Here is a 23,435-nt window from a genome sequence, read left to right on the forward strand (position 1 = left end):
CCAGATTTTGCACTGCTTCTCCTGAACTCCAGATAAATACAAGCTGCGGATACAAAGGATGGTGAGAGAAAAGGTGATTTCTAGGCCCTAGCAGTATCTGTTGTTTTGTGCTTTCACCAGCTCACTAATATATAGACTAAAAGAACAGGCATAAAAGTAGCTCAGCAGTATCCTTCATTACAATATAATTGATTTCATGACTGTCTGTACTTTACACTCATTCAAGCAGTATTCATTCCAGGTAGCATTTATATTCTCATCGTTTTGGATAAATGTAGGGTGAAATATTATGAAATGCTTTATTTAAGACTAGGTATATTCCATTTTCTTGCTTTCCTTTCATCTTCTCGGCTTCACAACGATTATTAAAAACAAGCAAAAAAGGGGGACACAGGAGTAAGGGAGTGAAATGTGACATTTGCATGTCATAAACCAAGCACTCAAAAGTCAGCAATTACAGGATCAAAGGTAAAAGCTCACAAGTATTTTTTTCCCTTCTATTCTTAAGTATAAAATAACTAATGCTGAAAATCTCTAGCAATTGAAAAGTTACAAGCAGCTGAGGTAAGCTCATTCAAGGTCCAGATAAAGAAACGGGAATACTCTATGCTGACAGACCCAATTTTAACTAGGTGAAAGATTAGGTCATAAAGTGGCTTTTAGTCACTTTGCATCAAGAAAGCCAAATTCTGTCCCTGTGCTCATGATGGAGATGGAAACACAGAGTTGAAATGTTTCATAATGTTACTCTAATTTAGTCAAATGGTTTGCCACTTAGCATTTACATATAGTTTCTTGACTAATATAGAAACAGGAAGGCTGCACAAGATGGGCAGAAAGAAAATACAAACTACAGGAATTTCCCCTCTGTCAATCCTTTTATATTCATATTTGTTGGTATTCTCCCAGAGCAGAGGACTACTAGAAAACTAGACCTTGAAAACTAGGTTCCATTCTTCCTTTGGGAAAAATGCTCATAACTTTACAATTGGTTAAATTTTGTATAAAAAATAGTGATCGACATATACTGTTGTCTCAGATCCAGCATAAACAACATACAGTATGCCCTCTGTCACCATTATGTGTGTATTTTCCAGTCTTTGTAGAGGGTCAGAAGCAATCAGTCCCTGAAATATTGATAAACTCCTTTGTGCTTTGACTAGAATATTCTCCTGTGTATTCCGTTTTCTCAGATGATATGAGTTTGCTGGGAATTGTCCTCATCTGAGTTTTGTGAACTGCTGTTCAAGAAATTGCCACTGATTACCTCATAAAGGTCTAAAACAGGAGGAAAGCTTCCTGGCTTGTACACATGGTAGGTTTCCCTTCCTATACTACAATTTAGCTGCCATTGTCAAAGAAAGGATTTTTGCCTCTAGTCCATAATTATGAGGCTAGATAAAGATGTAGGAGAATACTTAGATTAAATGTCAGCCAAATTGTTGGATAGCTACGTAATAGTCAAGCAGTGGAACAAGTTCCCAGGAAGGTTGTGCCATCCACATTTTATTTTTTCAGAACAGGCTAGCCTTTTTTTCTACTGAAGATGATGTTAGATAATTAATCCTGATGGAGTGGCCAAGGACAAACAAAACTGAACAATAGATGTCTCTCCTTTTCATCTGGAATGATTCTATAAATTGTGCTGTTCTGTAGAAATCAATAGTTGATCTGTTGGATAAAACCCAATCAACAGATAAAATATAAATGGAGCTGCATCACACTGAATTGGGTCAAATTGCATTGGAAGTGGGTCAAGCCTTTAGGAATCCTTCCTTACTGTTGATTATAATGAGTGCACAAGGTTTTAAAACCAGCTTACTGGTTTTAATCAGCAGTAGCTTATGGTATGATGAATTACTGCTGTGTATATAAATACTTTAATTAAGCAGTGCTTTATGAAGACAGTGTAGTTGTACTGTTGTAAACTCTGTTCATGATCCAACAAAGTTCTGAGTAGATTCTGAAAGTTAAATTGACCAGGCATTCAGGACTTCCAGCATCTCGCGCAATCAAACCTACAATCTGACAAACAATGCAAGAGACCTTAAGTGAGGTTAACAGAAATTCCTCTTTCTTGTCAAAAAAAAAGTATTGGGTAGGTTCTAGGATATATTTGTTAATTATGCCCATATCTGTGTTTGACCTCCATGCCTAGGTTTATGATAAGCCCCGTCATTGAATCTCCTGGCCAACACAACTGGAAACAGAAGTGGAAATTCCTTAACTTGTATTTCAGAAGTCATAGACCTCTGAAGTTTTTCATTACCAGGAAAAGCTAAACAATTAGCTTAAACTAGTTAAAACAGTGGGAAATTTCAAGACATAGCCTAAGCCCAAACATATCAGTGCAACAGCAGTCATCTTTGGCTGAACTCACTTGTTTGTGTGCTCAGCTCTATTTGTATAGATTTAACTGACAGCAGGATTTTTTTTTTTTTTTTTTTTGTGAGCAGGTATTGTCTAGTGGCCTTTTTACAAACATTTCTTCCAAACATTTGTTCTTTAACTCTTTTCAAAGCTATGCTACTATGCACAATAAATCTGTGTGTAAGAAGGTAATAATTTATTAGATCTATGTTTGGTTTCATTCATCTTTCTTTTGTAAAATGGTCATTTCGGAAGATTAAATCTGTCTCATCTATGATATCCATGAAAAGTCAAAAAACTTACCCAGGTATTTGCACCTGGGTAAGTTGTCTTGGTCTACCTTAAAGAAAGATACAGGCCATTCCAGAATGAAACTCAGTCTTATCCTTAGGTATGTGTCCCCAGTAGACCAAGCAAATCATGCTCTATAAAAAGTGCCTGTTTTCTTCAACATCTTGACAGGGAGCCTGGAAAAGATAATTGAGATATTGAAGTCTACACCATACTCATTGAAGTTTGGACAGATGAAATGCACCAGATCTTCTTCTAATTAATAAACAGTGTATGAAAGGGAGGAATTAACTACAGTAGTAATAATGAGCTAAATCAAGCACTGTTCAATTGCCTGTTCTGTAGGTTTGAAATCTGCAGTCAATTCTCATATAATAAAGATTAAATAACCAAGTTCAGACACTTACTATTTACTGGCTTTAGATCTCACAAAAATACTTGGGTGCTGCTGAAGAGTAAATCAAACAAAATTAAATCTGTAAATTTGAGAACTCAGCATCCTTGCTGAGAAAGCCCAAACTATATTTTTTAGTAATGCCAATTAAGATTAAATTAAGATTGAAATAATTTTAGATTCCTTCCCAGCACAGTAATTTGGAGAATGGAGCAAATCTGAAAACTAGTTCCTCATAGCAGTCCTGATAGGGATATTACCCTGAATGACTTGTGCTAGCAGGACAAGTGAAAAAAAGAAGCTTTATCATCCTATCTTATACTGTTTGGGCACATGAAGTTTTCTTGTACAGGCAAATCATGGTAAACTCCAAACAGTTACACCATCCATAAACCAGGAGGCTTTCAGCAAGATTGATAATGCCAGGCTCTTTTGCACTTCTTACCCTTTCCATGGTGAACTCTGAATGGTGAGATCCATCCACAGGTGAAAAGGACTTTTGTTACAGTCGGGCTTCAGCCTTCAGACTGACTTTAAAGGTGGTTGGGAATAAGAATTAATTTTGAAAAATTGAGCACATTAATTTTGTAAAAGATAATGGTATGAGAAATTATTTTGAATGTGTATTTATGATGCCAAAGCTCAGTTGTACCTGAACAGTGTAGTTGGTTTAGGGACTCAACAGACTGTGAAATGGTGAGACTTTGTTGTGTGTGGTAGTTTATGTGTTGTCAGCAGAAGACTGTCTTGTCTGACCAGTCTTGTGGGATGTATCACCTCAGGCTGAGTTCAGTGCCGAAATGAACTCTAAGAGCACAGAAATTGTTAGTGTCATACCTGGGTTTTGAAGACTTTGTGGGCTTTTTTGGGGGCTTCCTGAAGTACCTCTCTGATTGCTTGTTGTCACAGACTTGGTGGACAGCTGTGGCTGACTTTGTCCCCTTGTGGTGCCTGCTGTTCAGTGCAGTAAGCCAGTTTGGTATCTAGTGGCCTGAATACAGACGGAGCTATTCCTGTGTCTCTCTCTTATCAAATTTGTTATCAATGCAGAATATTTTGATGATCACAGCTCTGAAAAAAAAAAAAAAAGAGTGTTTGGCTATAACTGTACCATTTTATATCTTTCTTTTCTGCATTATTTTTCCTTTTTTTAATATTTGTTAAAATTTACTAAATTTTACTAAATGTAGCAATCCTGTTTAATACCTGGGAAAGAGATCTAAATACTTAAAAAGTTATATTTTGCACTTTTTGGTTTTGCTGGTCAATCAAATAAAGTTGCAAGATTAATTTATTTTTAATAAGAGAAGAAAAAAATTATAATTTATACAGTAATAAGAACTGTAAGTTGGTTTCATTAATTCACAATTTATTTCCACCAAAAATGAAATACTGAGAAAAATTGTAACTTGATTTGGAGATAGTCCTTTTAAAACTGCCTTTAAAACTCTTTCTTTTATTTGTGATTGCTATAAAAGCTATAGTAATATAATTTTAGAAAAATATCATCTGAGTTGGCATGCTCTCAGCAAAAATTAGTTGTGATAATTCTGTACAACTTTATCTTCAAGAGGCTTGTTTTCTTTCCGATATAGAACTAAATTAGTCATACAGAGATTCTAAGAAAATGACTCTAGAAAATGTTTCATACAAGAAGCAAAGAAATTCGAGATTCTTCAAATGGATTTTTCACCAAATTATGTGTATAGTGTTCTCTTGATTATTAAATTACACTCTGTGCTAGGTCAAGGTATAGAATAAATGATTATCATTTGTTTTAAGTGAAGGGGATTTAGATAATTAAGAAGCATATTATTGGTTTCAGATAGCAGGTAATTTTGTGTTTCAGCTCAATGAAAGGTTTGGATGGGGTGTAAAGAAGGAGGCTTTTATTAAGAAAACAGGAGCCGGAAATTGGACCACTTCAAAAACAGACTTACTCAATTTCTCTTACTAAAATCAGTGGGCAGGTTTTCACAAAAACAATATTAACTATTGAAGGTAACAGACAACGTACAAGTGAGATCATAAGATGGATTTAAATTTTGCTTTCAGCTGAATGAAGCTTTTCTTTCAGCCGTATAGGTTTTACAGCATTTCCCCTAAAAACCTTCTAAGATATGGAAGGTCTGACTGAAGGAAATACAAACAGTACATCTCAGAACATCATGCCCTGAGTTTAAAAAATCATAATGATTTTATACATTATCAAAATGCAGTATGAGTTTATGTTTTCTGTCTGTTTGTTCATTACTTTGTTTTTATAAGCAAAATCAGGAAACTCAATAGGACAGATTTATAAACAAAAATCACGAACTGAGTAGGTACACTGTTTTGGTTGGTGAATTGCTTCTTTTGAACTGGACCTGGTTGAATGACACCTGTAACTCTTTGGACCTTTTCTGGAAAACTTCAAAATGGTAGTGATATGCCCAAAAGAGTTGATTAGTTTTGAAGAACTTAGACTCTCCAGATATGAGAAGATTGAGGACTTAATGATAGGTAAAAAGGCCTGTAAATAATATTTATTTTGAGGGTATACAAGGATTATGGATCTACATGGCTGTTTCTCTGGGCTCTGGTCTCTCCAAGATTAGCTACTATAACTTTTTGTAATGAAGCATGGCAAGGCAGTGTCCTTGTCCTCCCACCATCTCTCTGCACCTCCCGCCACTTGTGCCTTTTTGTCACTGGGCTCAGCATGGTTGCCCTACCTGACAGTTGAGCTGTGTGTGTCCCGCAGCTGTACCTGTGTTAGCCTGCTCTCTGGTCTCTCTATAGTCTCTTTGTCTGTCCTTCTAGTCTTGCAAAATATTTTTCAGCCCTATAACCCTGCTGAAATTTAAAAACAAACCATGAAAAAGGAAACTTTGGCACAGGTTAAGTTTTTTGTTGGCTTTATTAGGGACAGTTGAGGTATATTGCCATATAAAAATTATATTGTTGATATACTGGGGGGGAGGGTGGTGTCAAAGCTGTGAAGGGATTCAGTATTTTGAGAGTAGGAGCATGAACTGGAAAGGGCTGTGTTGTTAATGGCTAGTCCAGAAGAGTCCATAAAATTTTCATGGTAGCTCCACCATCCCTCCCATATATGTGCAGAAGAAATACCAGAAAACCCACAACGTGCTGTCTTTGAATAAAACAGCAGCTTTAAAATGTGCCAGAATGACAGGGGACACACTACACAGGAAAGAAATAACTCAGGTTATGCAGCAGGTTGACAAGGTCTCAATACCAGTTGCAGAAGTGAGAATCGCTTTCACCCTGGTTACATGAATTGCAACACTTATCCTCTACAGCTCAGGTACGAAAAGCGTCTGCAGAAACAGTCTATCTCCCGGAATAGGATATAGAAGTTATAGAATATTCTCCATTGAAGAAAGAAACTTCCATTTCTAGGAATATATCCGCTGCTGTGTGCCAGAAGTTATTCAGCAGAGGCAAAGCAAGCTACAGTTCAATGTTGGTGCCGTACATGGGAAACGGGGGCGCTGCCAAACAGCAGTGCTCTCCCGTGAATGGTGCGATTGAAGAGGAGCCAGCGACTCCTCTTGCAGCAAGGCCAGAGCAGAGGAGGATGCCACACAAGCACTGTTCTGTTCAGCAGCTGTGTTTTCCCCCGTGTTTACACATGCTACTGGTGCAGTAAGGAGTAACATGGTCTAGTTGAGTGAAAAAGTGATTTAAGCAGGGTGGGCTTTTGGCACAGGCAAATCCTGTCTTAGCACGTGTTGTGGCATGCAACATGTGCCATAAATCCTGGCCACTTTGTTGTCCCTTCTCTTTTCTAGTCCTGGTCCTTCCAGGACCAAGATGAGCACATCTCCCTTCCTCTCAGAAAGTCAGGAGGTGCTAGATGCTGAGACAGTAACAGGGTTGAGGTGGGGAGGGCATCAGGTATAAGGAAAGGACTGTAGCTGGAATTTGGGGGCCCTGGGTTTCTAAATATGGAAGCGAGGATCCAGGCACTGGTCTCACACAAGAAGTGCTTCTCTAGGTTATGTTTCATGTTTCTAGCTGCTGCATGCTCATGAGTTTTGACCTTTATTGTCTTACATCCCATTGCTCTTGCTTAAATCAAAATTATTTAAATGTAGAAACAAGAGATTTGTGCTAGATTTTTTCTGTACCTACCCAAAACACAGGAAAGCAAGACAACATTTTCACATACTGAAAAGCAGTTAGTAAGAGCATTTGACTTGCATTGCTAGCTCCCACTAATCTGTAAAGGCTATTCCAGAATCAATTGTGTACAAGGTGGTGAAGAGACAAAAACTGTACCTAAGTTTAACTAGTCTTTCTCTAATACCATTTTGTACTGAGGTTATGAAAATGTGGAGAGTTGAAGATTTATGGTCAAATATGTAAAGTTCTTGCTTTTCATAGTTCTGCTAACTATATAAAACACCTGACATAGATTATGATTCTGCTGTATTCATTTTTTTTTCCTTCCAAAAACATTCTATAATTTAAATTTCCATTGCATGCTGTAAGTAGCGAGGGATTGGTAGCAATTTCTTACATGCATATGCACTGAGATACATACTCACTTCAAGTAAGATTTAAATACCCTTCTCACAGTTTAATCACCGTGGTTTTGACTTTTGAACTTGTCACAATTAAAGTTCATGGGACAATTCACTTTTGTATATGGTTTATAGTAATATTTTGCTGACAGTTTCAGGGGAAAGCTTTTTGAAATATTTATTTCTTGCAACTGTTTTTGTCATTTCCTGCTTCCAGAATTCCCCTTGCTTTCATAATCCATACAAACCTCAGCTTTCTTTACTCATCATGCATGTACAATTTTAACATTATCTCGGACAAAAGGTAAAACATTATACTAGAACAGGGAGACAAATGTCCATCACATTTGAAACAATAGAATTTTTCAAGTTTTGATTCCAGTTGTAATGAAAAACGGATGACATTAGTTTTGTACATTCATTTTCCAGAGTTTTGTGCGTCTACACATGTTATTTAATCCATTTTTTTTATGCCCAGTCAATTGTTAAGTCTCTACTGTTCTTCACTGTCATACTGCAGTACAGTGATACATGAGAAAAAATGCATACTTCTGCTTTTCTAGTTTTAATCAGCTTCTCAAGGACTTTTGCCTTATGTTATATTTCATTCCTAGAGGCATAAATCCTGTCCTCTTGTAACAAGTTAATGTTAAAACTAAAATCATCATTGCTGTATGCTATCAATTTTCTGGGCAGAATAGATTCTTTCAAACTATGAGTGTTTTTTCAAACTGTTTTCTCTCAGTACCTAGAATAACAGTTTTGATTCTAGAAACTCTTAGATGAGTGTATTTAATGTTATACACAAAAACAAAGCTATGTTTATGCATAAATGCTTGTGTGCTCTGGCTGTGTTTTGCCAGACAACTTTATTCCAGAGATGTCTGTCAGGTATATTACATAACTGCTCTATATTAATTATTAAACCTTTATTATTTAGAGTAATTATAATTTAATGGCTGTAGCTTTCCATAGGAGGGTTTTTTCTCTTAATGCAGGCCTATTTTCTATACCTATTCAAACTCCAGATGAAGAAATAAAAGGAAAAATAAATCAGAACTTAAAATTAACCAGCACAACACTGAAGTATACCATATTTTAGGAAAATTTTGAAGCAATCATTAAAGAAAAAATCAGGAATTATTACTTCAAAACTCTTCTTTGTATCTTAATCAGTCTTCTACACTACTTTCTTTGCTTGTAGTAGAATACGTGTTGTTCCTAATTAGTACTAAAAGGAGATTACTGTTGGTTCTTTTTCCTCTTTTCTATTTTTTCCAGTGGATTAGTAGTACAAAGAGATTACTCAAAACAGGTTAAAGCAAGTGGAGGTTCACTGAAGTAGCAGGAAAATTAAGTTATTTCTCTGGAACTTTGACTTTTAACAGGTTCCAGCTGGACTGTGTTTCTTTCCTCAAATACAAGATCAGTTTACAGGTTCTTACTGGCTAGCCGGCTCAGAGGAGGGTGGCAAGCCGGTGGGCGGGCAGCTGAGGCGGCGTGGGCTGAGGGCGGAGCCAAGTGCCGGTGGGGCCTGTTCTGTACGAGGTGTAACCACACCAACGGTCACTCGCCGAGGAGACCAGCTCACCCCCCTCCCCTCGCTAACGAGCTGGGTGGGCTCTGCCGGGTTACCGTGGGTGGAACCAGCACCACAGACCGTTGACTAGGTGATAAGAATCCTGTGGGAGGGCAGCGACTGCCCACCGAGCTCAGGGTGATCAGACAGTACTTGACTGTGAGTGCACTGAGGCAGCTTGTAGAGCAGGGCTGAGCCTCTGCCACTGGACAAGGTACTTTCAAGCAATTGACCCGTGCCGGAGAGAGGGGAGGGAAGAAACAGCACTGCAGGGACGTGAGAGCACAGTGTGTGGGAAACAGCACCCAGGGATTGGTTCCCTCCCGGCCAGAGAGAAGACCATGGTCACAACACGGCCAAGAGGCAGAGTGATGAGGAATGTGGGAACCCAGACAGAGCCGCCCCAACAGGCGGCTGTGCAGGTCTCTGCCTGCCGAGAGTGCCTGAGCCTGACACTTGAATCGGAGGGAGTCAGAGACACCGTTTGTGTACGGTGTGATCAAGTAAAGGATCTGCTCAGGCAGGTGGTTGAACTGAGGGAGGAGGTAGAAAGGTTGAGAACAATCAAAGAGTGTGAAAACGAGATTGACAAAGGCAGCAGGTAGAAGCTCTACAAGAAATACATGACTCCCTCCCCTCCTCTCACCGGGCAGAAGGCAGGCATGTGGGGGATGTGGAGAGTGGAGTCAGGTCCTTCCTCGGAAAGGCAAGCGAAAAACTTCTCGGTCCCCCTCACCTTCCCAGTTGTCATTATACAATAGGTTTGAGGCTTTGGAACTAGATGGCCAGCCAAATGAAGGTGGAAACGAGGAGCCATCTAGTGAGGCATCCACAGCTTGTCCCTCAGCCCCAAGACTTGCGATTTCTTCAAGTAAGAAGAAAAGGAGAGTAATTGTAGTGGGTGACTCTGTTCTGAGGGGTATGGAGGGGCCCATATGTGCACCAGACCCATACCATAGAGAGGTCTGCTGCCTCCCTGGGGCTCGGGCCAGAGATAATAAAAGGAAGGTCACCGCTCTGGTGCGGCCCTCTGATTATCCAGGTTGGTTATCCAGGCAGGTAACGATGAGGTGGTAGAGAGAAGTCTTAAGTCACTCAGAAAGGACTTCAAGGCACTGGGGTGGCTAATGGAAGGCTCAGGAACTCAGGTTGTGTTTTCATCAATCCCTCAAGTGGAAGGGAAAACCACTGATAGAGGGTGGAAAACATATCTGATTAACACGTGGCTCAGAGACTGGTGCCACCGTCAGAATTTTGGGTTCTTTGACCATGGCGAGGTTTATAAGGCACCTGGTCTGCTGGTGACAAATGAGACAGGTGGGATGCAGCTGTCCGAGAGGGGGAAAAGGATTCTGGGGCAGGAGTTAGCAGGGCTTATTGACAAGGCTTTAAACTAGATATGAGGAGGGATGGGGAGATAACTGGGCCTGTTAGGCACAAGCTCAAGGGAAGCGTGCCAAAGCTTGAAGGATGGTGGACTGGTGAGGGCTCTCCCTCTGCCACTTCATTTGAGAGAAGGTAAAGATGTTTAGGAACCGTGGAAGCACCTGAGAAGGGTCTGGTAGGGAATGTGGCCCACACTCACAAAAAGGTGTTGGATTCACTAGCTCATCTCAAGTGCATCTATACCAATGCACGCAGTATGAGCAACAAACAGGGTGAGCTTGAGGCCATGATGCAGCATGAGAACTATGACATAGTAGCTATAACAGAAACGTGGTGGGATGCCTCACATGACTGGAGTGCTGCAATCGATGGCTACAAGCTCTTGAGGAGGGATAGACAGGGAAGGAGAGGTGGTGGAGTGGCCCTATATGTAAGAGAATGCTATGACAGCTCAGAAATCAAGTATAGTGATAACGGGGTTGAGAGTGTTTGGGTTAGGTTAAGGGCCAATAAAGCAGATCTTGCTGTGGGAGTCTGCTATAGACCCCCCAACCAAAGCGGTGAGGTGGATGAAGCTTTCTATAAACAGTTGGGAGAAATCTCGCGGTCACTTGCCATTGTTCTTGTGGGGGACTTTAACCTCCCAGATATCTGCTGGGATCACAGCACAGCAGAGGGGGAACAATCCAGGGGGTTCCTGGAATGTGTGGAGGATAACTTCCTCACACAGCTGGTGAGTGAGCCGACCAGGGAAGGTGCCCTCCTGGACCTGATTCTTGTGAACAGGGAAGAGCTTGTGGGGGAAGTAAAGGTTGGAGGCCACCTAGGGTGCAGTGATCATGAGATGATTGAATTTTTGATCCTTGGAGAAACAAAGAGAGGGATTAGTAAAACTGCCACCTTAGACTTCTGGAGGGCTAACTTTGACCTGTTCAAAAGACTTGTCCTGGTTTAACCAGGATAGGGTTAAGTTTCCCCAGCAGTGGGGGGGGAGCTCTAGCCGGGTTATTCAGATACCATGCGGATGTCACATCCTGGCGCGGGAGCGCGGGGCGCGTGATTTTATACATCTGTTCCTCTCACTCCTGTATTGGTAGATATACTTTGCTCTGTTCATTGTTATTACTGTTATTCTTATTGTTGTTGTTTGTTGTGTTGATATTGCACTGCTGTATTAAACCTGTCCTTATCTCAGATCGGGGCTTTGTATTTCACTCCCTTTGTGGGGGTGGGGCAGCGGCCGCGTGGTCTCAGACCCTGTCAGGGGCTAAACCATTACAAGACTGATTAACAAAATCCCTTGGGAGGCTGCCTTGAAGGATATGGGAGTCCAGGAAGGCTGGACATACTTCAAGAGCAAAGTCTTAAAGGCACAGGATCAGGCTGTTCCCGTGTGCTGAAAAATAAGCAGGCGGGGAAGGAGACTGGCCTGACTAAACAGGGACCTTTAGCCGGATCTCAAGAACAAAAGGAGAATCTATTGCCTTTGGAAGAGGGGCCAGGCCACTCATGAAGACTATAAAGATGTAGTGAAGTTATGCCGGGAGAGGATTAGGAGAGCCAAAGCACAGCTAGAGCTCAACTTGGCTACAGCTGTTAAGGATAATAAAAAATGTTTCTATAAATTTGTTAACAGCAAAAGGAGGATTAGGGAAAATCTCCCTCCTTTACTGGATGCAGAGGGAAACATGGTAACTGAGGATGAGGAAAAGGCTGAAGTGCTCAACGCTTACTTTGCCTCAGTCTTTAGCAGTGGAACTGGCTGCTCCCTGGACACCCAGCCTCATGAGCTGGGAGATGGGGAGGGGAAGCAGAATGAGGTCAGCACAGTTGAAGAGGAGGTGGTCAGAGACCTGCTACACCACTTGGATGCACACAAGTCTGTGGGACCGGATGGGTTACACCCAAGGGTGCTGAAAGAGTTGGCAGATGTGCTCGCCAAGCTGCTTTCCATGATTTACCTGAAATCATGGCTAACTGGGGAGGTCCCATTGGGCTGGAGGGTGGCAAATGTGACAGCCATCTACAAGAAAGGCAGGAAGGAGGATCCAGGAAACTATAGACCTGTCAGTCTGACCTCAGTGCCAGGGAAGGTCATGGAGCAGGTCATCTCGGGTGCCATTAAAAGTCATATAATAGACAACCAGGGTATCAGGCCTAGTCAGCATGGGTTTATGAAAGGCAGGTCCTACCTGAAAAACCTGATCTCCTTCTACGACAGGGTGACCTGTTTATTGGATGAGGGAAAGGCTGTGGATGTTGTTTACCTTGACTTCAGTAAGGCCTTTGACACCCACAGCGTTCTTCTGGCGAAACTGACTGCTTGTGGCTTGGATGGGCACATGCTTTGCTGGGTAAAAAACTGGCTGGATGGCCGGGCCCAAAGAGTTGTGGTGAACGGAGTTAAATGCAGTTGGTGACCGGTCACGAGTGGTGTCCCCCAGGGCTCAGTTTTGGGGCCACTCCTGTTTAACATCTTTATTGATGACCTAGACGAGGGGATCGAGTGCACCCTCAGTAAGTTTGCAGATGACACCCAGTTGGGTGGGAGTGTTGATCTGCTCGAGGGTAGGGAGGCTCTGCAGAGAGATCTGGACAGGCTGGAGCGATGGGCTAAGGCCAACTGTAGGAGCTTCAATAAGGCCAAATGCCGGGTGCTGCTCTTGGGCCACAACAACCCCCAGCAGCGCTACAGGCTTGGGGAGGAGTGGCTGGAGAGCTGCCAGTCAGAGAGGGACCTGGGGGTGTTGATTGACAGCCAGCTGAACATGAGCCAGCAGTGTGCCCACATGGCCAAGAAGGCCAATGGCATCCTGGCTTGTGTGAGAAATAGCGTGGCCAGCAGGGATAGGGAAGTGATGTTACCGCTGTACTCGGCACTGGTGAGGCCGCACCTTGATTACTGTGTTCAGTTTTGGGCCCCTCACTACAAAAAGCGTGTCCAGAGAAGGGCAACAAAGCTGGTGAAGGGTCTGGAGCACATGTCGTACGAGGAGCGGCTGAGGGAACTGGGGTTGTTTAGTCTGGAGAAGAGGAGGCTGAGGGGAGACCTCATTGTCCTCTACAACTACCTGAAAGGAGGTTGCAGAGAGCGGGGGATGAGTCTCTTTAACCAAGTAACAAGTGACAGGACAAGAGGTAATGGCCTCAAGTTGCTCCAGGGAAGGTTTAGACTAGATATTAGGAAGCATTTCTTTACAGAACAGGTTGTTAGGCGTTGGAATGGGCTGCCCAGGGAGGTGGTGGAGTCCCCATCCCTGGAGGTGTTTAAGAGTCAGGTTGACATATCGCATAGGGATATGGTGTAGTTGGGAACTGTCAATGTTAGGTTAATGGTTGGACTGGATGATCTTCAAGGTCTTTTCCAACCTAGACAATTCTGTGATTCTGTGGGAAAAAAAAAAATCTATCTCAACCAAAATCATCTCCTGAATGAACTTTTCTTTTGCAAATATTATTGGGTTTTTTCCTCTAAGTTTTGAGACCATTAAAATTTAAAAGAAAAAACAAAGAAATAGTAGTGGTGATAAATTTTGAATTTGAAGACTAGAATGCATCTTGCTAAAATGTTCTGGTGGTAAAGGAAGCCAAACAGTTCTACCAACATGAAAAATGTGTATCAGGGTGGGTTAAAGTCTGATTTGACTGTTACTATCATCTTACATTTCAAAACTGGTTTTGGCCTTATCCTGACATACAATTCACATACATTTACATCCAAAAAAAAAGGGTGTCAAATAAAAATTCATGAAGTGAGAAATATCACTAGGGGCCTAGTGGTCTGGGCTGGTACACAGGACCTATCAAATGCTGGTTTTTGGAAACCCACCACTTCTGTTGTAGATCAGCAGTCTCCTGTTAGTGGATCCATCTGCTGGACCTGTCTCTTAAAGCCTGTAAGAACTGAGTAGGGCATGGGCATTTTTTCTAGCTGCCAGTATTTCACACAGAGATTTCATGTCTTCCAGTGCCTTAGGGCATAGTGCTGCACAGCCTCACCACCTGCACCCTTCGGCCAGTCCCCAGGCTTTAGGTTCCTCACATGTGTGCTTATGGTTTCACAGCACCCCTCCTCCTGGTGGGTACCCCAAACTTTCCAAACTTCTCAGGTAGCCTCTTGGGGATCAAAAAGACAGTCAAGAAACAGACTTTGAAGAGGAATTTCCCAGCAGCCACTTCTGCTTGTAAAAACACTGAAAGTAGCACTTCCGAACACACTTTTCTCACGCTATGAATCATGCGATACTTCGCTTAGATGGGCGTCCTGGGGTTGTGTAACATTTCTTGTTTTCTCACTCCCTGGTGTGAGGTCCCTAAATGTAACAGCAGCAAGCCTGTCCCTGATGGGGATTGTACCTCCCTGAGGACAGGGAAATCTGTGTTCCCACGTGCCTCTAAGCCCTGAGACAGGCTTCTGCATGGGGAGCTGGTTGTCAGGGGAGGGTTACAGCTTGAAAGGCTCAATGTCTGTGGCTTTCAATGGCTCTTTAAGTGACAGCGCTCTTCACCTCAGCAGTGGAAGCTGGAGGATCTAGGGGAGTATCACTACTTGGGAGCCTTTATAGTCTCCCCTATATCTCAGCAAGGGGTTGCTTGTAGATGCAGGTTGTTAACACAAGTGAGGTCTTTGTTGCTCTAAATTTTTTGGGGGGCATGCTTCCCGTACTCTTCCTGAATAAAATACCTGAAATAAACCAGCCTGGGTGAGTCAAAACTGGATTTCTTGTACAGGAAAAAGCCCTGGTAGTTACCATACAAATTGCAAGACAGAAAAGAGCATAGAGTTTGCAACTTTGGATAAATGTGTTCAACGCTGACTCAGCTACCTTATTTTGTATTTTAGGGTGAGGGCAATTGGGAATTCTGACTTTGAGTTTGACCCTGAATCATGAAGAAGATATTCAAAACTCTTTATGTGCTACAGTGTTTTCACAGGCCACCTGGTGTAATGGCAAGAGTGGATATTCAAGGACATAGTGAGTAATTCAGATCCAACACTCGTAATACACACAACAGCTGCTGCTCCGTCCTCCCATCTCAGGCAGGGTAATTGTGCAACTCCAGCCTCTAAATAATGCACTCTTAACTCTGAAAAAGTTTAAGGATGCAGTATGTAAGGAAGAAGCCAGAGCATCTCGTTTTGTGACCACTCAGCGGGAGCAGACCAGGCACAGCCTGCTGCAAGGCTGCTCAGCATGTGCTGAGCCCTCCCCTCCCAGGGGAGGGGAAGCACAGCCCTGACAGATGGCGAGGGAAGGCCCTAATCATATAATCGTAGGTATGCATCCAAATGTGCGCTAACTGAGGCTTTGTTTTATCCCTGCGTTCTGTGAGATTACCAGAAAGCAGGCATGCCTTGCTAAGTGGAGGGAAAACAACCTTGTGAGGCACTCAGACACTTCGTCACGTCTATGCAATAGCTGGCATGCTGCTCTGATCCTGTCTTCTGGCCAAGCATGTGTCTTTAGTGGTGGGGGATGTTTTTATTTCTGTCATGTTATGCATTTAAGTTTGGTTATTGTAAAATTACGAAGGGCCACCCAACCCTCAAAAGGAGGACTGCATCATGCAGCTTGTTCTGTATGTCTGAGCAGTCACTGAAAACACAGTGGCAGACACTTGGCAGCACTGTTCAGGTCAGCTGAAGCTGTCCACAGACCAGGGCTACTGTCAATGGTTGTGCTGTGCATCACCGCACTGACAGAAAAGACTCTCTGGGAAAAGAAGTACCCATCCAAGATTAAGTAACTGATTTGGGGTTTTTTTATTTCTCAACTGCAAAAAATAAGTGACACTCCATGTTGAATTGAATTTAAAATTTTGGTTAGATGAGTAATGTTTAGGTAAGTGTAGTGAAATATTTCTTTTGGGCATCAGATCAAATGAAGTACTAGAATATTAAATATACCGGAGGATGTAAAGGTCACCCTGATCTGTCTGATTCAACCAGAGTGTGCAGCTGGGCTAGAGTCAGGGTCATCCAGGTCCCCAGGGCTGTCCTTCCTGTCAGGAGATCCCCTGGTGGTGGCCAGTCACATCTTCGGTCAGGTTTGAATGGAAAGCTTAAATGCTAAGACAGCAGATGGAAGTCAGGATTAGGCTACTGTCTTGGGTGTCTTGCATTTTTCAGCTACAGATGAACTTTAACCTGGTGAGTCCAAAAAGACTGACAGCAGTGCTACTCGTAGTCATTTCTTCGCTAAATGACATTGCTTGATGAATTTGACTTAAGGTCATGAGTAACTTTTGGGTTAACTAAAAAAAACATTCTCTGGTATTTTGATAATGATTCAAATCTTTCTTTTGCCAGACTCTTCTAGTAGTGCACACTGTGCCTACTCAGACTCAGTTTCCAGAGCAGCAGAGAGATAATAATTGCATTTATTACCCTTGTATAAGAGATCTGGAAACACTACTGCTCTGTCATCTTGGGTTTCTCTGGAAGTCTCATAGATTGTCAAAATGGATACTCTGCCATCCTATGGTCTGCTGTCCCTTATCTTTGAATTAGTGCGATATCATGGTATGTCTTGAGTTGTGTCTCACAGTCTCTGACATCTCAGCACTCTGAAATTAATCTCAAGAGGCAACAAAAGGTGGCCACAGCCTTTCTCACTGGCACCTCCACCTCCTGCATAGTCCTGGTTTCAGTTGTCCCTCTCTCGGACAGACTCTGACAGACGGAGCTGCTGCTGGGCCCTGGGCTGCTGCCAGGGGGACTACTCTGCAGTGGCATCCATGTCCAAACATGTCACTGCCTGAATGGCCCTTCAAACCTGGGAAGCTCCTGGGAGGTCTCCTGGGAAGCCAGCCCAAGCCTCTGTGTCTGCACAGGTTGATCTCCTAGCACACCCACTGCAGAAAATGGACTAGTGTATGAGGGTAAAGGTACTTAAAGGCACACAACAATTAATAAAGTCATGTTATTATTTAATAATTGAGAAATAGAAAATTCCTTCTCATGTTGGCTGCTTGTAGTTTTACACATGCACTGCTATTTCTCACTCTAAATTCTGAGTCAAGAAAAGCACACTGGCTTTGGACTTTGCTAGGAAGAGGTGATTCCAAGTGATAAGTGAAATAAATATCAGGTTTTGTTTGTAGTCCATGTTATATTTAGATAAATACTAATATTATAAAACACATGTATACTTACACTGAGGTACTGTATGACTTCAAAGAATAATTTACTTTGGCAAATAAACTCTCAGAATGATGAGGATTTTCATTCTTTGAAAAGGCAATCAAATCATAAAAGAGGATGAACAATAGAATAGGAAAAACCTTAACGGGATTAAGATGTTGCAGTTATTGCACATGCATGTATCCTAAATTATAATCATACCTTACCTATTTGAATATTTGTTTGTATCTGTTAAATTCCTTAATGAAGTTAAAAGTAATTCAAATTACTGACATATGTTTCAGTGGTTCCACAGTTTGATTATGATTCTCAGTTAAGATTTTATACTAGAAATATTAAAACCAAAAAAAAAGTGTGATCTCTTATACAACCTTATTTCAAACTATCAAGGAATTTATTAAGCATCCTAAGAAACAGGAACTTCTTTTTAGAAGAATTAATGTAAATCTGTACACTTGCTTCATCACACCCGTCATTATACTTCATGGATAATCTGCCTTCATTATTGTATATTTGTTCATACCTTTCTCAGTTTCCTGAGTGAAAGGTATAATGATGGTGTTACCAATTCAGATTTTAAGAAGTAATTGTTTTAAACTCAAAGTCATAATTTTTTTATTTCATTGTATACCTCTTTGATACTGTACTTTGATAATGAATAAATACCTAAATATTTAGGTATTAAACCACATGAACTATATTACTAAACTTCTATGCAGAGCTAGAAGCCAGTCTAACAAGCAAAATAGGAGACAGATGTGAAATCAGGAAGGTAAAAACATAAGCTTTTAAAAATACAGATGCTTGAAGTTTTTATGGAAAAATCTTCTTGGGCTATAAAACAACTAGATTTTTTACGAGTTCAGGGTACTTAATGAAATTTTATGTGCTGCTTGCTGGCTTGCTATGTCCTGTTGGCTAAATACCATTACTAACATAGTGAAATAAGCTCAGGGTTAAGACTTCTTAGCTTTTATCCTGACTCTAAGGCTGACATACACAGTTTGGCCTTTGTCTGGTTTAACCTTTCTGTCTGTTTTGCTTTATGGATGAATGAAAGATAAGCATTTGAGAACTGTCCATGAACAGTAATTATCACTTGCTATATATAGTGCTTTCATAATTCAGGATTTCCTGTATGTTGTGTGCACTGGAATCCGGGATTTCAGAAATAAAACACTAGACAAGAACTTCAAATGAAGGAAATAGTTATGCAGGAGGTAAAGATGAAGGTAATATTTGTTTGGGCAAAACAGAATTTTAACTCTAATTACAAGGAGAAAAACTGTTGGTAATTCAAATCCTTGCAAAGGTAACATATTTTTCTTCCTTGTTTCTTTCTTTTCTAGCAGCTTCTGCTGAAGAATAATATTCTATCTGACCAGACGTTTTCTTACTTATTTGAACTGTGATTCTTAATCTCAGCATTTCTGTCTTTAAACAAAGAAATGGTTGCCTACAAGTGGATAGAAATTAATGAAAAAGACTTTGCTCATTCATTATTTATAAGCTTCTCTTGTGATTTATTTTTTTAATTGGAAGCTTTCAACGTGTATTGGTTATTGCTGATATGTGATAAGGATAACTGAAAAGCTTCCCGGTCCTGTTTGACAAGGATATATTATGAAAGTTAAGATTACATTAATTTGCTAAGAGTTTCTACAGGATCCACAACATGAAATGTTTCTGTATTTATTCTGAAGGAAATTAGCTTTCATGACACTTGCTTTAAATCAGTAATGTAAAGGCATTTAAAACAGCATTTCCACCTTTTGTGATAGATCATTATTTTGTGAAACAGATTTCAAAATGAGTGAGACGAATAAAACAGGTTAGAAGAGACTTTGAAGGCAATTTGCACAGGACTTACTGAAATATCGGAAGTGTTCTTGGACTTGCCATCAGTTTTCAGTCTCCAGTTTAGGTTTTTCACAGCTTGTGTTCAACCCATCTTCTTTCCTGGGTTCTCTTAATACCTTTAGTCGCAGGATTGCTGTCGTTCAGTGTGACACATTAGCTCTTCAGGAGCCTTCATTGTAACCAATAGAGGGAATAAGAAAGAAGAGCTAAGACCTGTCAGTGACAAATGATTGCTAGGTGACTGACAGTTTAAAATGCTAAAGAAAAACATTCACTCTTTAGAAGGGAATGTGACCAGGAGCCAAACTGGAGAAAGGCAAGACACCATAATGTAATGTGTCTGTGCACCCATTCTCCTGTCTCTGGACTGAACCTGTCAGTGAGTTGCCAATAGCTTGAATGGTGAAGTTTCAGATAGGTGAGATGTGTCTTTGAAAGTGTGAGTACTTGTGCAGTGGCATCATTTTTGATTCATATCTAGGATATTGATTTGAGATTTGAAATGAAAATATTTCCAAATTTAAGTGTCAGTCTCTTCCTAAGGATCTTTAAACATTTCAGGTGTGTATGGTCCATGCCCATTTTCACCTGTTGGCAGCCACTTGGGCATTTTCCAGAATTCTTCTGAGATCTGATGAGTAAATATTCCCCATAGCTGCCAGCTGTCCTGTTGGGCTGTGAGGCATGGCTGAACAATGTGTGAGAGCTAAGTGTTTCTGTTGTAGGACAAGGTTTAATAATATTGGATCCTGAGATAGGCTGCTAAGTGCTGCATATCGCAGGAAGATTTTCTAATGTGCTAAGCATCTAACCACTCCCACTGAATTACAGTGGTTAAGCAAGAGGGGCAGGTGACAAAGAGTGGCAAACTCATGTTAGAGGAAGGTCTTCAGGGAGCACAGTGATAATTTCCTGAATGGAGAAGCCGGAGAAGCTATATAAAAAAAAATCTGAAAAACTTTTCAAGGAGAAGGAGACATGGAGTCAGAACCTTATGCAGGGATGTTTTGTCGGGACAAACTAAGACCTAGATGTTGTGTATGCTTTCAGCTATAGGTTATGTCTTTTTTCTGTTGCTTCTAAGTTGAGAATAGCTTAAGTGTCCTTTAGATGAGAAACCTCAGTGACCCTTAGTTTATCTGGAGAATAGTCCATAGTAAGTTTATTAAATTTACTTTAAAACTTACTTTATATTTGTTGGAAAGTGAATACTCACCACTTGCACATGTCTACCTTTGTAGTTTGCATGGAATTCTAAATTTCTAAAGGGCTAGAGTGACATAACAAAGTATTAGTAGTGTTAAGCTACAGTAAACTAGAGCCTTGAGGTCCTTAATTTTCATTTACAGCCATGTGGTTTGGGCACCACTGTAAAGTTAGGGCAGATCTGTTAATTTGTCTTTGTTCTGGTGGCCTAGACATAGTTTCTTACATTGATATAACCAACTAGACATGTAGGAGTTCATGAATGCATCCACATATCAATCTACAGCTTTTCGTAACTTTGTAGGATACTGCGTTATTTCAGAATGCCTTTACTATTATAAACATAAATTATACTGGTGTAAACATTTTTATATTGGCTTAACTGAATCACCACTAGTGTTATTTGTACCATTTCAGTCAGACTGACATACTTGAAGGTGCTACAAGCTTTAAATATAGACAAAGTCTTAGCATCCTTAGGAGCTAGCCAGCATTGTCTACATAGAGGAAAACAAAGGAAATCCATCTGTCCCATCTCTTATACCTTGCAAGTGCTTTTGCTCATCCTTAAATATCTCTCAGTAGAAACTATCTTCATGAGGTGTGTATAAGTACACTTATAAAATTGTGGAAATGGAAATCATGACACATAATGCAATAAACTGAAACTAAGCATAGTCTCATCTGGAAATTCTCAGTGTAAGTGGGTAACTGTCATACTGGCAAACATAATACTGTTGTGCATTTTGGTAAGTTTGTTTTACTCAGCTGATGTCAGTTGCGGGATTATTTTTGCTTTTATCTAACAAGAACATGTACTAAACTACCTGATATGCAGTCAAAAAATCTGTTTTATTAGCTTTGTGAAATGTGACCCAATTAATTAAGTGGTAGTGCATCAATTTGTCTGGAGTTACTTAAAGTGGGCTATAAAATTCTGTAATAAAACATGTAGAAGGAAACGTTTTAATTCACCTTTAAGAGTAGTTCAGTTCTTTGTTGGCAGAAGGCTTTCATCTTGGCCATATAAGTAATCTATTCTGTCACAATAAATTAATGATAAGGATTAGTTGTTTATAATTGTTAGGTATAATTTTCACTCACATATTTCTGGGCCAGTTTTCCCTGGTTTGGTTAGTTTTCATACTTTTCTGTTCCTGTGTGAAAGAACTGCCGCAGATTCAAGTTCTAAAATCCCACAGCTCCTGTCATGGTATTGACAAACATTATCTCATGAAACAAGTATATTTTCCCTCATATTTTTCTTCTGCATTTTAACCTGAGCAGGGTGGTTTCAATACAATTGTTCTATCATGAGAATGGAAAGATCAAGTTAAAAATAATGAAAGCACTACAGAAAGAAGCTGACATCATATTCTGAATACTGTGCTTTGTTGGTGTGCTTGTTTGGAGGAGTTCCGCTTCCTCCTGTCATTTTGTTGAACGCAAAGGGATTTTGATAGATATGAGCTACGTTATACAAACAGTATACTTACTTGAATAATTCAGAATTTCCAAAGGGAATTTGAGGAAATGTCATATAGAAACATAGAGCCTGCAGTCGCATTCTTAGCAATGTTGGCCTATGCAAGAGAGCAGAGAGCCATAGTGCTGCCTCCTTGCTTCCTTTAATTAATATTTGGAGGTGACTTTGTCACTGATCAGCACTTGTGCTTGGGGAACTGAAAAACCAACAGCTGCAGTTGTACTCCTTGCTGGGAGTACAAAAGAGCACAAAGACTGTGTCTCTCCCTCAGCAGCCCTGTAATGATACTGTGAAATGGATAGTATATACTTCCTATCAATAAAAATATGGTTTATTTCCCTCATAGACTACTTTCCACAACTGTAACTACTTTAAGATATCAAATAACTTTATGGCTTTTCTTGACTTCAATAAACCTTGGCATGTGCTCTATGAACTGTCCTTTCCCATTTGTAGAGGAGGAGGCATTGATAATGTGGTTGCTATGTACTAAATGCTTTTTTTCCAACACTCCTGGGTTTCAAAGTCAAAAAAAGTCTCTCTCTTCAGCTCAGTCTGCCAAGAAAGTTTGTTTCTCTGAATAGCTCTAGCAAGCTCCATTCCTACAAGGGCTAGCTCCTGGTACCCAAGCTAGCTAGTTGTAGGCTACCTCATCTACATTGCACTACATTCCAGTTACCATCATAGGCACATTCTCGGTGTTACTTCATCTGTAAAGCAGGCCGTGTAAGAATTTATAAATGTTGAAAAGGAATGACATTGTATGTCACATGAAGCAATCACAGAAAAAGTTTCTCAATAGCAGTACCATAATCAGTTAGACCACAGATTTATGCTCTCTTTTGTGTATGCTTCCCCACCTATTATGTGCTGCTCACATCTAATCTAGTCCCAGTAAGTGCTCCACACAAAAATGTTTGTGGAGCAATTAATCTTTTATTTTTGTTGTTCATCAGAGATATCAGGTTTTAGCCTGTTGCTGTAAAGTTGTGGCTAGACCAACACCAAGGTGCATGTCCTCCCTATTTGGTATAAACAGATGCTGTGGACTATCTGGCATCTAATGTGCAAATTGTATGTTGGTATGTATTCTGGTGTTTGTCTCTCTTATCTCTAGGTTGTGTTTTGGTGTTTTAGATCTACAGGTAATAGCTGTCATGCTACAAATACAGATGGAAGTGAATTGGTTC

At 40.7% G+C, this 23,435-nt stretch overlaps 1 protein-coding gene across 3 annotated transcripts in view; it reads left to right on the forward strand.

Moving 5' to 3' along the window:
• GABBR2 (gamma-aminobutyric acid type B receptor subunit 2) overlaps positions 1–23,435 on the forward strand; it is a 487,733-nt gene that overhangs the window by 290,389 nt on the left and 173,909 nt on the right. The window lies entirely within an intron of this gene.

The sequence above is a fragment of the Strix uralensis genome, chromosome 1 (assembly GCF_047716275.1).
Source record: "Strix uralensis isolate ZFMK-TIS-50842 chromosome 1, bStrUra1, whole genome shotgun sequence".
In the NCBI taxonomy this organism is placed as follows: domain Eukaryota; kingdom Metazoa; phylum Chordata; class Aves; order Strigiformes; family Strigidae; genus Strix; species Strix uralensis.